Source organism: Heloderma suspectum, chromosome 3 (assembly GCF_057233095.1).
Source record: "Heloderma suspectum isolate Gila_16-S chromosome 3, 16-S_ref, whole genome shotgun sequence".
In the NCBI taxonomy this organism is placed as follows: domain Eukaryota; kingdom Metazoa; phylum Chordata; class Lepidosauria; order Squamata; family Helodermatidae; genus Heloderma; species Heloderma suspectum.
In genome coordinates this window covers 138,724,864-138,737,181 of record NC_139460.1, presented here as the reverse complement: position 1 = coordinate 138,737,181, position 12,318 = coordinate 138,724,864, and the positions used below count along the sequence as shown (strand labels likewise).

Below are 12,318 nucleotides of genomic sequence, written 5' to 3'. Positions count from 1 at the left end.
TTGTAGAAAACTCAAAACCTTACAGATTGGTCTTAATAAGGATGGTGTTTAACTCTGTGAACTTTATTCTACTGGGCCGACATGGTTACCTGTCTGTCTTCTGGAATGCAATGCAATGCAGTTCACTGTGAAATGTGAAATCTCTTGGATGGAAATATTTGGAGTTCTTAGCGTGTAATTCTATGCATGTTTATACAGAAAAAAGTCCTACAACTTCCAGCATGCTGGGAGCTGTAGGACTTATTCCTGTCTAAACATGCATAGGATTACACTCCGAAAGGATGGACGTTGATGACATTTGCACGTGCACCAAAGTGGTTTACATTTATAATACATAATGGAGTTAAAAGTCAGTCTCGGTGTAGGAGCAGGAAAACATATTAACTGAAGACTGGAATTTATGCTTTTGAGAGTTATAATGAGGCTATGATGTTGTCAAAACATATTAGGCCTTTAGTTCCAGGCTGTTTGTGAGGTAGTCTTAGGCTAAGATAACTGGTGGCACATCTCAGTACATAATGGTAGACAGTCTACATTTTTCTCAAGCCAAAGTTTATAGGAGAAAGTGGAATAATACCCTTTTGGAACCAGCCATTGTGGAAGATGGTTTGGTCTCTTGGGTATGCACAATGGGGTTTCCTTCCCATCTTCTAATGAGGCTGTCATGGTCCCAGGTATCATGCTGCCACCAGAGTCATCCTCAGAGGAGGAGCCAGAACCATCAGAGCCAGTTGGCCCCTCAGGAGAACCTGGCACTAGCCAGGATAGTCCAGGACCTCAGGGGTGATGCCTTTGAACCTGCCTCCTAGAGAGGTGGAGAGTTTAGCTTCTGAGGCAGAGGAAGATGCTGAGCCACCACCTAGCCCCCGAGAACGCCAGCGCTTTAAGATCCGTGATAGGATTGTTGCCAGGCGAAGGAGTGCTCGCTTACTGAAGAGGACTACTTGTGAGTTGGGCCCTCTTCATGAGGAGGACATCTGACAAGCCTCTGACAGGAAGCCCCTGTGCACTGGGTGGGGTTCTAGTAGTTTTAGCTATATCAGCTCTCACTGGTAACTTGAGAGCTGCTGGAAACAACACCTCTGCTAGTTCCAGTATTTGTTACCTTGTTTCTTGTGCCTTGCCTTGTGATGGATGCTCTGTACCACTGATCCTGGACTGTTTCTTGACCCTGCTTCTCAACTCAGTAATGCACCTGACTGATTTACTGTGTTTTGACCTCTTGCCTTTTACTTTGACCACTCCTGCTGTTGCCTGATCCTTGTTGTCTGCCTGCCTGCCTGTGTTCTGAGTTTGCCTGGATTTTGACCACTCTTGCCTTAGCCTAAACATCCTTGGACTGAAATCTGTGTGCTTGACCATTTGCTTACCAAATTGACTATTCTATTGCATCGCTCCCTGCATTTGCTTGCAAAGAGCCAAGACTCAGTCTAGAGCAGGACAGAGGCAGCTGTTTCAACTCTATTCTCTGTCTCCTTCACACCAGAACAGTTTCACAGAGGATTATTAATAGGTATTTGACCACGGAGAGAAACATGCATCTACAGCACAAGTGGCCAGAAGGTAGATCAGGATCTTCTGGTAGATCTCTGGGTGATTTGCAATAGAACAGAAAGGCTTCCATTTCCCAATAGTAACAACTAAAAAGCTCCCCCCACCTCCACATTAGGTTGTTGCGGGGGGGGGGACTTGGGGGTCGACAAGGAGTGGGTTTTTGTGTGAAAGGACCTGTGATCTTGGTTCTGGTACGGATAACAAATTTCTGGGCTGAGCATGTGCTTAGAGGCAACTTGTTCCTCAATTCTTAGCATATGGCCACCTGCCTGAGCCACTGTTTTGCACTTGGCTCTAGTTGGTGGATCACAGTGTTCTAGTAAAACACAAAGTAGACCCCAAAACTCTGAAGTCCGTCTACTCCTGACCTACAACATGCATCCTGACATTTCTGTAATTCATATTCTGTTGTCAGTGAGTTAAACAATAGAAATGAGTTACAAATGCTGGAAGGGCTATAATTTAGGAGTACGGCACATTCCTTTCACGGCAACAGTTCTGGATGCCTGAAATCTCTGGTTGAAAGAGCTTAAATTGCATGGTTGGGAGAGACCTCCTTCTCTGCCTGACACCTTGTATTGCTGCTGCCAAAGTAGCCAATATTTGGCAAGACAGGCCAGTGGCCTGACACCATCTAAGGCAGCTTCATGCATTTATGGGTCAGTCCTGAGGTCTTTTCTTTGCAACATATTGTTTTGAGCTTAGTTTTCTTCTCTTCCCAGAACTTGGTAGATTCTGTTAGGGCTCCATTCACCTGCTGATGAACTTTACAGGAGAATCCCAAGTGCTCACGGTGGTGTTGCTGCTTTAGGGATGCTCACCAGTGAGAGCATGTGTGATCCCTAGTTGCAGAAAAATGCAAGTAATGCATAAGGGAATGTCAGTTGATTGAATTCTATCTCCATCAAGAATGCCTGGATGTGTTTGTTTTTTTGTTTTGTTTCACTGACCTGTTGTGTTGAGCTACTGACCAGCTATTCAGCTACCAACAACCTTTTCACTGCCCAGAGTTGGCACAGAGGTCTCTGTGCATCACACGCATGGGCTCTGTACCTGCACGGAGCCTTGATACAGGAAACCTCTATAGCTAAGCAGTTTTGGTGGAAACCCGTCTCCCACCACCCCAGTGTGCATGTCCCTAGGGGGTTCCCACTTATTCCCTCAGTTCTCTTTCGACCACCATTCTAGTAGCCCCGTCTGGGAATTTCTCCTGCATTCAGTTTGTCTGAAAGCTAAAATTACTAAAAAAAAAAAAAGATGGGCTTTTTATTCATTCTTTCTCTCTCCTTTATACTTCTGTATTTATCTTCTACATTATTTGATTTATTTTTTGGTTCATGATCCTGCAATCGCCCTTACGGGCATATGGCCCTTACGGGTATATGGCCCTGAAGGCACCGTTTAGAAAGTGTTCCTGTTGTGGGAGCAAGTTACTGCCATCTGACAGACACCTGCTGTGCCTTTTCCATCTTGAAGAAGGACATGTTGTTGAGGCTTGTCCTCATTGCCAGGCATTCTCAAAACAGGCCTGGCGAAATTGCACTGGTTGGCTAACAGTCACGCTTTGGAAGAAAGCATTTGAGGCAGTAGCAGGCCCACCGATGGCCCAGGTCTCTCACCCACCAACTGGGCATGTTCTGGCTAGGGATGGACGGAGCACTTATCTTCCGTTCCGTTCTGTTTCCACTGGGGGAGAGGCGCTCCGTCCCTCCCCCCGGAATCCTCGACGGGGGGGGAGGTGATCCGGTCCTCCTCCCTGGATCCTGCCTGGCCGGCTCCACTCCGCGGCCAAGCCATGGAACTGCTGGCCAGCTCCGGCCGCCCGCAGCCAGACATCCGGCTGCTGGGCAGCCTGCAGGGACGCAAATGGCGGCTGCCATAGCCGCCGCCATTTGCGTCCTTGTATTTAGCTGTGATAGGCTACATAAGTATTTATGACGTAAATATCTATCACAGCAGGGGGGAAAAAACCCCAGCGTAAGCAAATGGCGGTGGCTATGGCCGCCGCCATTTGCGTTCCTTATTTTTCGCCATCTTAGTCTACGTCAATATTTATGTAGACTAAGACGGTGAAAATAAAGGGGAACACAAATAGCGTAGTGGGCGCTATTTGCGTTCCTTTTGGATTCGCTGGTTTAGCCTATGTAAATATTTACATAGGCTAAACCAGTGAATCAAAAAGAAACGCAAATAGCACCCACTACGCTATTTGCGTTCCCCTTTATTTTCGCCGTCTTAGTCTACGTAAATATTGAGGTAGACTAAGATGGAGAAAAATAAGGAACGCAAATGGCGGTGGCCGTAGCCACCACCATTTGCGTACGCATTTTTTAAAAAAACTCAGATGTGATAGGCTATGTAAGTCTTTACGTAGCGTATCATGTCTATGTAACCCCCCCCACACACACACAGACTGCAAATGGCGGCGGTGGCAGCCGTTCGGAAGACCAGCCGCTGCTGCTGCTGGAGCTGCTGCTGTCCGGAACATCCACCCCAGGTAAGTCTCGTCCTGGGGGGGATCCGTGGGGGGTGGGGGGCTGGCAGGCCGTTCCGTCACAGATTACGGGGGGCCGAATGCACTGGCATTCGGCCTCACCAAGATACATGGCGGAATTCTCTGACATCCCTAGTTCTGGCCTTGCCTACGCCTGTACAAGTGTTGGGGGTTACTTTGCCCCACATCCTGCACAAATTTCTCTGAGTGCGAATAAGCCCCTACTCCAGGGCGGGCACTGACACTTTCATTGGCCAAAAGTCATCAAAAAAGGCCAAAGTGCAGAAGCAGGTGGTTCAGCCTTCTTTGGAAGTGAAGAAGAAGGAAAAAGACTCTAAGAGACTAGCAGGCTCTCCTAGGGACTGACCCAGGCCCCACCTTGGGGGTCACTCTTTAAGTCTCTGACACCGACAGTTGTCGCTGATTCTCCAGCGAGGCCTTGGCATTGAATGGCATCCCCGGTATCAAAGGCAATACCCACTTCTGCACCAGTGCTTCTTTCGTCTATCCTAATGGTGCTACCGATGTCAAGATCGGACCCAATTCCGATTATGTTGACCTCGAATGGGGGTTGGTGGTTCTGGGACTTCTCTCCTCTTGAACCACGTTCTCTGCCACCTCATTTTCACTGCTCCCTGATGGGACACGGACCCTGAGATAGATGCGCAGGTTCACCTGACTCACTCTTCTCGGTTGTATCCATCAGGCACAGTCAGCTCCCTAGATTCTACGAGCAGCCATGAGAGAGGTCTAGGTCTCTGGTTTCAGAGTGAGGGCAGGTACTATGACTGGGACCTGCCTTACAGAATGCCCAATGATTGGGATGAGCGTACGGATGCCCCCTACAGCCAACACTGATATTACACCCATGAAGGGCCCTTGGGTTGGGTGCCTTCTTGGTACTGACCCCAGCCATCAGCTATGGTGTTGAGTGTGCCTGAACCACAGGGAACGTTCAACACTCCTCCAGTTTCAAGGGAGTTGTGCAGCCCACTGACCCTCCAGATGCCACCGCCTTGCCCCCAGCACTGCTACCACCCTTGGCCATGCTATGGTTGCCACAGACTACTGAGCAGGCCACCCCTCCAATGCCTATGGAAAGATCTCTGATGTTGGGCACAGAAGGCTATGAGTCCAACTTCATATCAGTTTGTCACACCATCCTTCTCTGTCTTCCCTGATGTGGGACTCAGGATGCAATTTCACCATTAGAGGATCTTGGACAGTTCTCCAATCAGATACTGAGACTAGCACAATCACTGGGACTCGCTACCCAACAAGCTGCTCCTGTAGTACAGGACCTAGTTTTTGACTCAGTCAGCACAGACTCTTCACGACCTGTGATGATTCTCCTTTTCCCCACAGTGTGGAACACTATAAAACAGTCATGGAAGGCCCCCTCCACATGCCTCCCATGTCAAAGCGTCTGGAGGGGATGTACTGGTTGCAGGAAGCAGATGCAGAATTTCTTTTCAACCACCCTGCCCCAAATTCAGTTGTGGTCAAAGCGGGCCAGGGAAAATCTCGCTGAGTCCACTTGTCACTGGTGGGCAAGGAAGGCTGGTGCCTTGACCTCCTTAGAAAGAGGATGTACTCCTTGGCCTGAAAGACTGCAATTACCAGGCAGCCAGGCTATCAGCTGTTCTTATAGGACAAAGTGGGAAAATTGTTGGAACACCTCCCTGAGGACAAGAAAGACATGGCTCGTGTCTTTCAAAATGAGGTGATGAAGCTTGCCAGGCAACAGATAAACACCTCTAGACATCAGGTGGACTATGATACCAAACTCCTGGTTAGTTCCATCGTTCTCCGTCGACATGCGTGGCTCTACTCAGCAGGACTTTCACAGCAGGCTCAGTCCCAAATAGAGGACCTTCCCTTTGACGGTGAAGGCTTATTCAGTGCCAAGACAGATGAGACACTCAGTTCTGTCCAAAAGGCCAAAACCACAGCCTGTAAGATGGGGTTTCAGCAACAGCCCCCAGCCTCATGGCACTGCCAGTGGTTTGGACCTACTACAGTCCAGTACCAGGCCTCCACCTCCAGTGTTCAGCAACAACAGCCTTGCCAGCAACCTGCTCAGCAGCAGAAGCCTTATTCAGCTTCAAAATACTGTTCATTCTTCCAAAAAGGTGATGGAGGAAATAGAAGTTGTCTTTGTGTCCCCCTTTTCCTTCATTCATCTGATCAGCCTCCCATCTTTGGCACTGTTCTGTCCCATTTTCTGTCCACCTGGACCAACCACCATGGACTCCTGGGTGCTTTCCATCATACGGAGGGGTTACAGGATTGAATTCAATGCCCTTCCTCCCCTTGGTACCATACAAGTAACTGCTCCATCACCAGTTCTCCATCAAGAGGTAACTATGCTCCTTGAGAAAGCCATTGTTCCCGTTCTGAGTTTGCATCTCCACACAGGTTCTGTTCGAGGTATTTCACGGTACCGAAGAAGGATGGAGCGCGACGGTCATTCCTAGACTTCCAAGAACTAAACCTGTACATTTCGCCCAGGAAGTTCTGCATAGTTTCTCTGGCATCTATCCTCCCTCTGCTCTCCAAAGGAGGTTGGTTTGCCACTATTGACCTCAAGGATACTTACTTTCACATCACCATAGAGGAGTGATAGCAGCGTTACCTCCACTTTGTCATTGGTACTGTCACCTACCAGTTCTGGGTACTGCCTTTTGACCTAGCCACTGCCCTGAGAGTATTCACAATGTACATGGTAGTGGTCTGTTCCCATCTTTGGATGCAAGGTGTTGAGGTATACCTGTATATCAACAATTGGCTGTTGGTAGTGTTGACATGAAACTGTCTTCTTTGGTCGATAGAGGTGACCTGCAGTCTCCTTCAGTGCCTGGGACTTTGCATGAACCCAGAGAAATCTCACCTACAGCCCACCCAAAGCCTTCAGTTTATTGGGGCGCTGCTGGAATCCTGTCTGGGCTGAGCCTTTCTTCTTCGAGATCGGGTGAAGGTTCTAACGTTGTTAGTGGTAGAACCTGTCTTCCACAACTCTTCCTTGACATTCAGAGTTCAGCGTCCCCTGGGCCTGTTGGCCCCTACAACGAATGTTATCTGTTACACTTGTCTGCACATGAGGCCTCTCCAGAACTGGCTTATACGGAATTTCAATACCGAGCAGGATGTTTGAGAAAAGATTCAAACCATCATCTTTAAGAGTGTATCTGTCTGCTGTCTCTGCGTTTCATCCGCCTGTAGAGGGATTACCAGTTTTCTCACACAGCACAGTAAAGAGATTTTAAAAAGGGATTAGGAATCTGGCACCACCTGTTCACTCTACGATACCGAATTGGAGCCTGCTGGTATTGTTAAAGGGACTTTCGTCTAAGCCCATCGAGCCACTAGCAACCATAGACTTGCGCCTCCTTTCTTGGAAAGTGGCATTTTTGGTGGCCATTACTTCTGCATGTTGTGCCAGTGAACTCTGCGCGCTCAGGGTAGACCAGCCTTATCTCACCTTTCATTGTGACAAGGTAGTCCTCAGACTTGACCCCACTTTCCTGCCTAAAGTCATATCGGACTTTTAGTTGAACCAGGAAATTATTTTGCCTGCTTTCTTTGCCTTCTCATCTACACCTCTGGAGTCATTGCATACATCCGATGTGCATCGTGCTTTGGCTTTCTACAAGTCAAGGACTGAGCAGTTCAGGCTTTTACCTTGCCTCTTTGTCTGCTACAGTGGCAAATGCAAGGGCCAGCCTCTGTCAACTCAATGCTTTGTCTCCTGAATCGTCAAGACCATCGAGCTATCGTATGAGCTGGCTGGACTCGAACTGTCTGCCCCAGTCCGAGCTCACTCTGCTTGTACAGTAGCGACGTCAGTCACATTCGACAGAGGGGTTGCCATCCCTAGACTGTGCCACCCTGCAACCTGGTCTACACGTTGTGCATTTGTTAGACATTACAGACTGGATGTCTGGGCTACAGCTGACTGTATTTTTGGAAATGGCATCCTTTCTTCTGTATTGCAATAGGACACTGACTCAGCACCTTGTAAGTTAGCTTGCTAATCACCCATATGTATGATACACAGAGACCAGAAGAAGACAGCTTGCTACCTGTAACTGTAGTTCTTCAAGTGGTCATCTGTGCATTCACACAACCCACCTGCTATCCCCTCTTCGGTGTCATACTCGTGTTTGACGTTGGGCACCGAAGGTATTCTCGGTTCCAAGGCTACAATGTCAGTCTCAAAGAACTGAGGGACTGAGCGGGAACCTGTTAGGGACATGCTCACTAGGACGGTGGGGGAAGGGTTCCCGCCAAAATGCCTCAGCTATAAATATTTCCTGAATTGTGGCTCTGCGCAGGTGCAGTGCCCATATGTGTAAATGCACAGATGACCACTCGAAAAACTACAGTTACACATAGCAACCTATCTTTCTACACTTTTATTTAGAAACATTTAAAAACTTGTCATTTTTTTTCTTTTGTGCATCTTCTGACTTCCTATTAATGTTGGCCCTTATTAGCAGTTTCTTTTGCTACTTATGTCCCAGATGTATACCAGTAATGTCCTTGGAAGTAACCACTTTCAAAATATCAATGAGCAACATAAGCCAGGACTGATTCAGATTTCTTATTAAAGTTCTACTTAATATTACTTGGGAAAGTTATCAAATCCAGCAAGTCTGAAACTGATTTACCAGGTTGCAATCATAGAATTGCTTGCTCTCCTTGTAAAATTCAGAGTGAAGAACGTGGGTGTCCGCAAACTATTAAAATACTGATTTGTCGATTTGCATTGGGGGAGAGTTAACAGGTGATGTTTGTTTTACCATATTCCTCAAATCACCAAATTTGTTCCTTTACATTTTGAACTATTTGTTTATGCCAATTTTCCCCTAAAGTAGTATTACTTTTAGATTCTATTTGATTCAGGAATATTCTCTTCCTCCATTACACTTTGGCTGAAAGCAGAACAGCAAACTGACAAAGATCTATTTGTAAATTTTAGCAGAAGCATATGGGCAAAGCTTCCTTAGAGTAGATGGCAGAACAAGCTACCTAGCAATCTCCATATATCTTTGCCAAAGCTTCTCTCAAGCTTGACATGTCATCTTCAGATGCTTGAACTGATGAACTATTCATTGTACCATGTTCTCACATGCTCATTCTCCCCACTGCCCTTTTTTCTTGGTTGTCCTTGAGTTATATGTCTGCTACTGATCATCCGACTCCCAGACCAGCAGATTCTGCTTATATGCAAGAACTCCCCTTCATAACATGATAATTGTTCAGGGCAAAACAAGACTTGACACTCACATATAAAGTTGGTGGCCGGGGTGGGGGGTGGGTCTATTTTTTTTTTATCCCTTCCATGACATGAAGTGTGCAGATAAAATCATTCCCTCTTCTTGCCATAACTTTTTTTTGTTACAGCTCTGATACTGGAAGTGAGCAAAGCTAGGGAGGAAATTGCTTGAAGCAACAGAGCACAGCACGATAAGGCAAGGAACGAGGCAAGGTTTCCTCCCCTTCTCTGTGCACTCAGTTTCAGTTTAAAACATTGATAATGTTTGGAGTTGCAATGTTTAGTTAATTAGATTAAATCTATAAAAACTTTGTAGCATGTAGCCAAACAAAAATATTTTAAACAATTAATTGTCACACATTCTTAACTTTTCTTTCCAGTCCCATCTTTTTAATTCCTTCATATTGTCATCTTTAACTTTTCTTAGTAACAATGTTGCCCAAACCCTTACCACAGACACAAGAGAAAAGAAGCATCTGGAAGGGAGAACCAGCACAGAATGGCTATTAAAAAACAAACATCATAGACCTTCTGTGAATTATTACAGGTGTTGGCTTCTGACATTATAAATACTGGCTCACTATTCCAATGAAAAATAGTACCGTAAAGGATGGAGATAATTTGATTTTTACCTTTTTACCAGTGAGGGTGGGTGCGGGAGGGTACACTCAAGGCAACAGGAGAGTATATGTAAGTTTCATCTATGGCTATTTTTAATTCAGTTATATACTATAACCTGGTAAAATTGCCCTTATATATACCATAATTCATCCTTTGTTGTTGTTCAGTCATTCAGTCGTGTCCGACTCTTCGTGACCCCATGGACCATAGCACGCCAGGCCTTCCTGTCCTGCGCTGTCTCCCGGAGCGTGCTCAAGTTCATATTCATTGCATCCGTGATGCTATCTAGCCATCTCATCCTCTGCCGTCCCCTTCTCCTTTTGCCTTCAGTCTTTCCCAGCATCAGGGTCTTTTCCAGGGAGTTTTCTCTTCGCATTAGGTGGCCAAAATATTGGAGCTTCAGCTTCATTATCTGTCCTTCCAATGAGCACTCAGGGTTGATTTCCTTTAGGATGGACTGATTTGACCTCCTTGCAGTCCAGGGGACTCGTAAGAGTCTTCTCCAGCACCACAGTTCGAAAGCATCAATTCTTCGGCGCTCAGCCTTCCTTATAGTCCAGCCCTCACAGCCATACATTACTACTGGGAAAACCATAGCTTTGATTAGACGGACCTTTGTCGGCAAGGTGATGTCTCTGCTTCTTACTATGCTGTCTAGGTTTGCCATAGCTTTCCTCCCCAGGAGCAAGCGTCTTTTAATTTCATGGCTACAGTCACCGTCTGCGGTGATCTTGGAGCCCAAGAAAGTAAAATCTGTCACTGCTTCCATTTCTTCCCCTTCTATATGCCAGGAAGTGATAGGGCCAGATGACATGATCTTAGTTTTTTTAATGTTGAGTTTCAAACCAGCTTTTGCACTCTCCTCTTTCACCCTCAACAAGAGGCTCTTGAGATCCTCTTCGCTTTCTGCCATTAGGGTGGTATCGTCTGCATATCGGAGGTTGTTGATAATTCTCCTGGCAATCTTAATTCCGACCTCTGATTCATCCAACCCGGCATTTCTCATGATGTACTCTGCATATAAGTTATATAAGCAGGGTGACAATATGCAGCCTTGTCGTACTCCTTTCCCAATTTTGAACCAATCGGTTGTTCCATGTCTGGTTCTTACTGTTGCTTCTTGACCCTCGTACAGGTTTCTCAGGAGACAGGTAAGGTGGTCTGGTACTCCCATCACTTTCAGAATTTGCCACAGTTTGTTGTGATCCACACAATCAAAGGCTTTAGCGTAGTCAATGAAGCAGAAATAGACGTTTTTCTGGAATTCTCTTGCTTTCTCCATGATGCAGCGAATGTTGGCGATTTGATCTCTAGTTCCTCTGCCTCTTCGAAACCCAGCTTGTACTTCCGGTAGTTCTCGGTTCGCATACTGCTGAAGCCTAGCTTGTAGGATTTTGAGCATCACCTTGCTGGCATGTGAAATGAGCGCAATTGTGCGGTAGTTTGAACACTCTTTGGCGTTGCCCTTCTTTGGAATTGGAATGTAAACTGACCTTTTCCAGTCTTGTGGCCACTGTTGAGTGTTCCAGATTTGTTGGCATATTGAATGCAGCACTTTAACAGCATCATCTTTTAGGATTTTAAATAGCTCGGCTGGAATACTGTCATCTCCGCTAGCTTTGTTGTTACTAATGCTTCCTAAGGCCCACTTGACTTCACTCTCGAGGATGTCCGGCTCAAGTTCAGTGAGCGCACTCTCATGGCTATCAGGGACATTCAGATCTTTCCTGTATAGTTCTTCTGTGTATTCTTGCCACCTCTTCTTAATCTCATCTGCTTCTGTTAGGTCCCTGCCTTCTTTGTCCTTTATCATGCCCGTCTTTGCACAAAACGTTCCCTTGAGATCTCCAATTTTCTTGAAGAGATCTCTAGTCTTCCCCATTCTGTTGTTTTCCTCGATTTCTTTGCATTGTTCATTTAAGAAGGCCTTCTTGTCTCTCCTTGCTATTCTCTGGAACTCTGCATTCAGTTGGGTATATCTTCCCCTTTCTCCCTTGCTTTTCGCTTCCCTTCTTTTGTGAGCTACTTGTAAAGCCTCATCAGACAACCACTTTGCTTTCTTGCATTTCTTTTTCTTTGGGACGGATTTCGTTGCTGCCTCCTGAACAATGTTACGGACCTCCGTCCATAGTTCCTCAGGCACTCTGTCTATCAGGTCTAATCCCTGAAATCTATTCCTCACCTCCACTGTATATTCAGAAGGGATATGACTGAGGTCATACCTGAACGGTTTAGTGGTTTTCCCGACGTTCTTCAATTTAAGCCGAAATTTTGCAAGAAGCAGCTCATGATCTGAGCCACAGTCAGCTCCAGGTCTTGTTTTTACTGACTGTATGGAGCTTCTCCATCTTTGGCTGCAAAGGACATAATC

The 12,318-nt window shown here is 46.3% G+C and overlaps 1 protein-coding gene across 4 annotated transcripts in view; it reads left to right on the top strand.

Moving 5' to 3' along the window:
- PCCA (propionyl-CoA carboxylase subunit alpha) overlaps positions 1 to 12,318 on the top strand; it is a 343,861-nt gene that overhangs the window by 98,194 nt on the left and 233,349 nt on the right. The window lies entirely within an intron of this gene.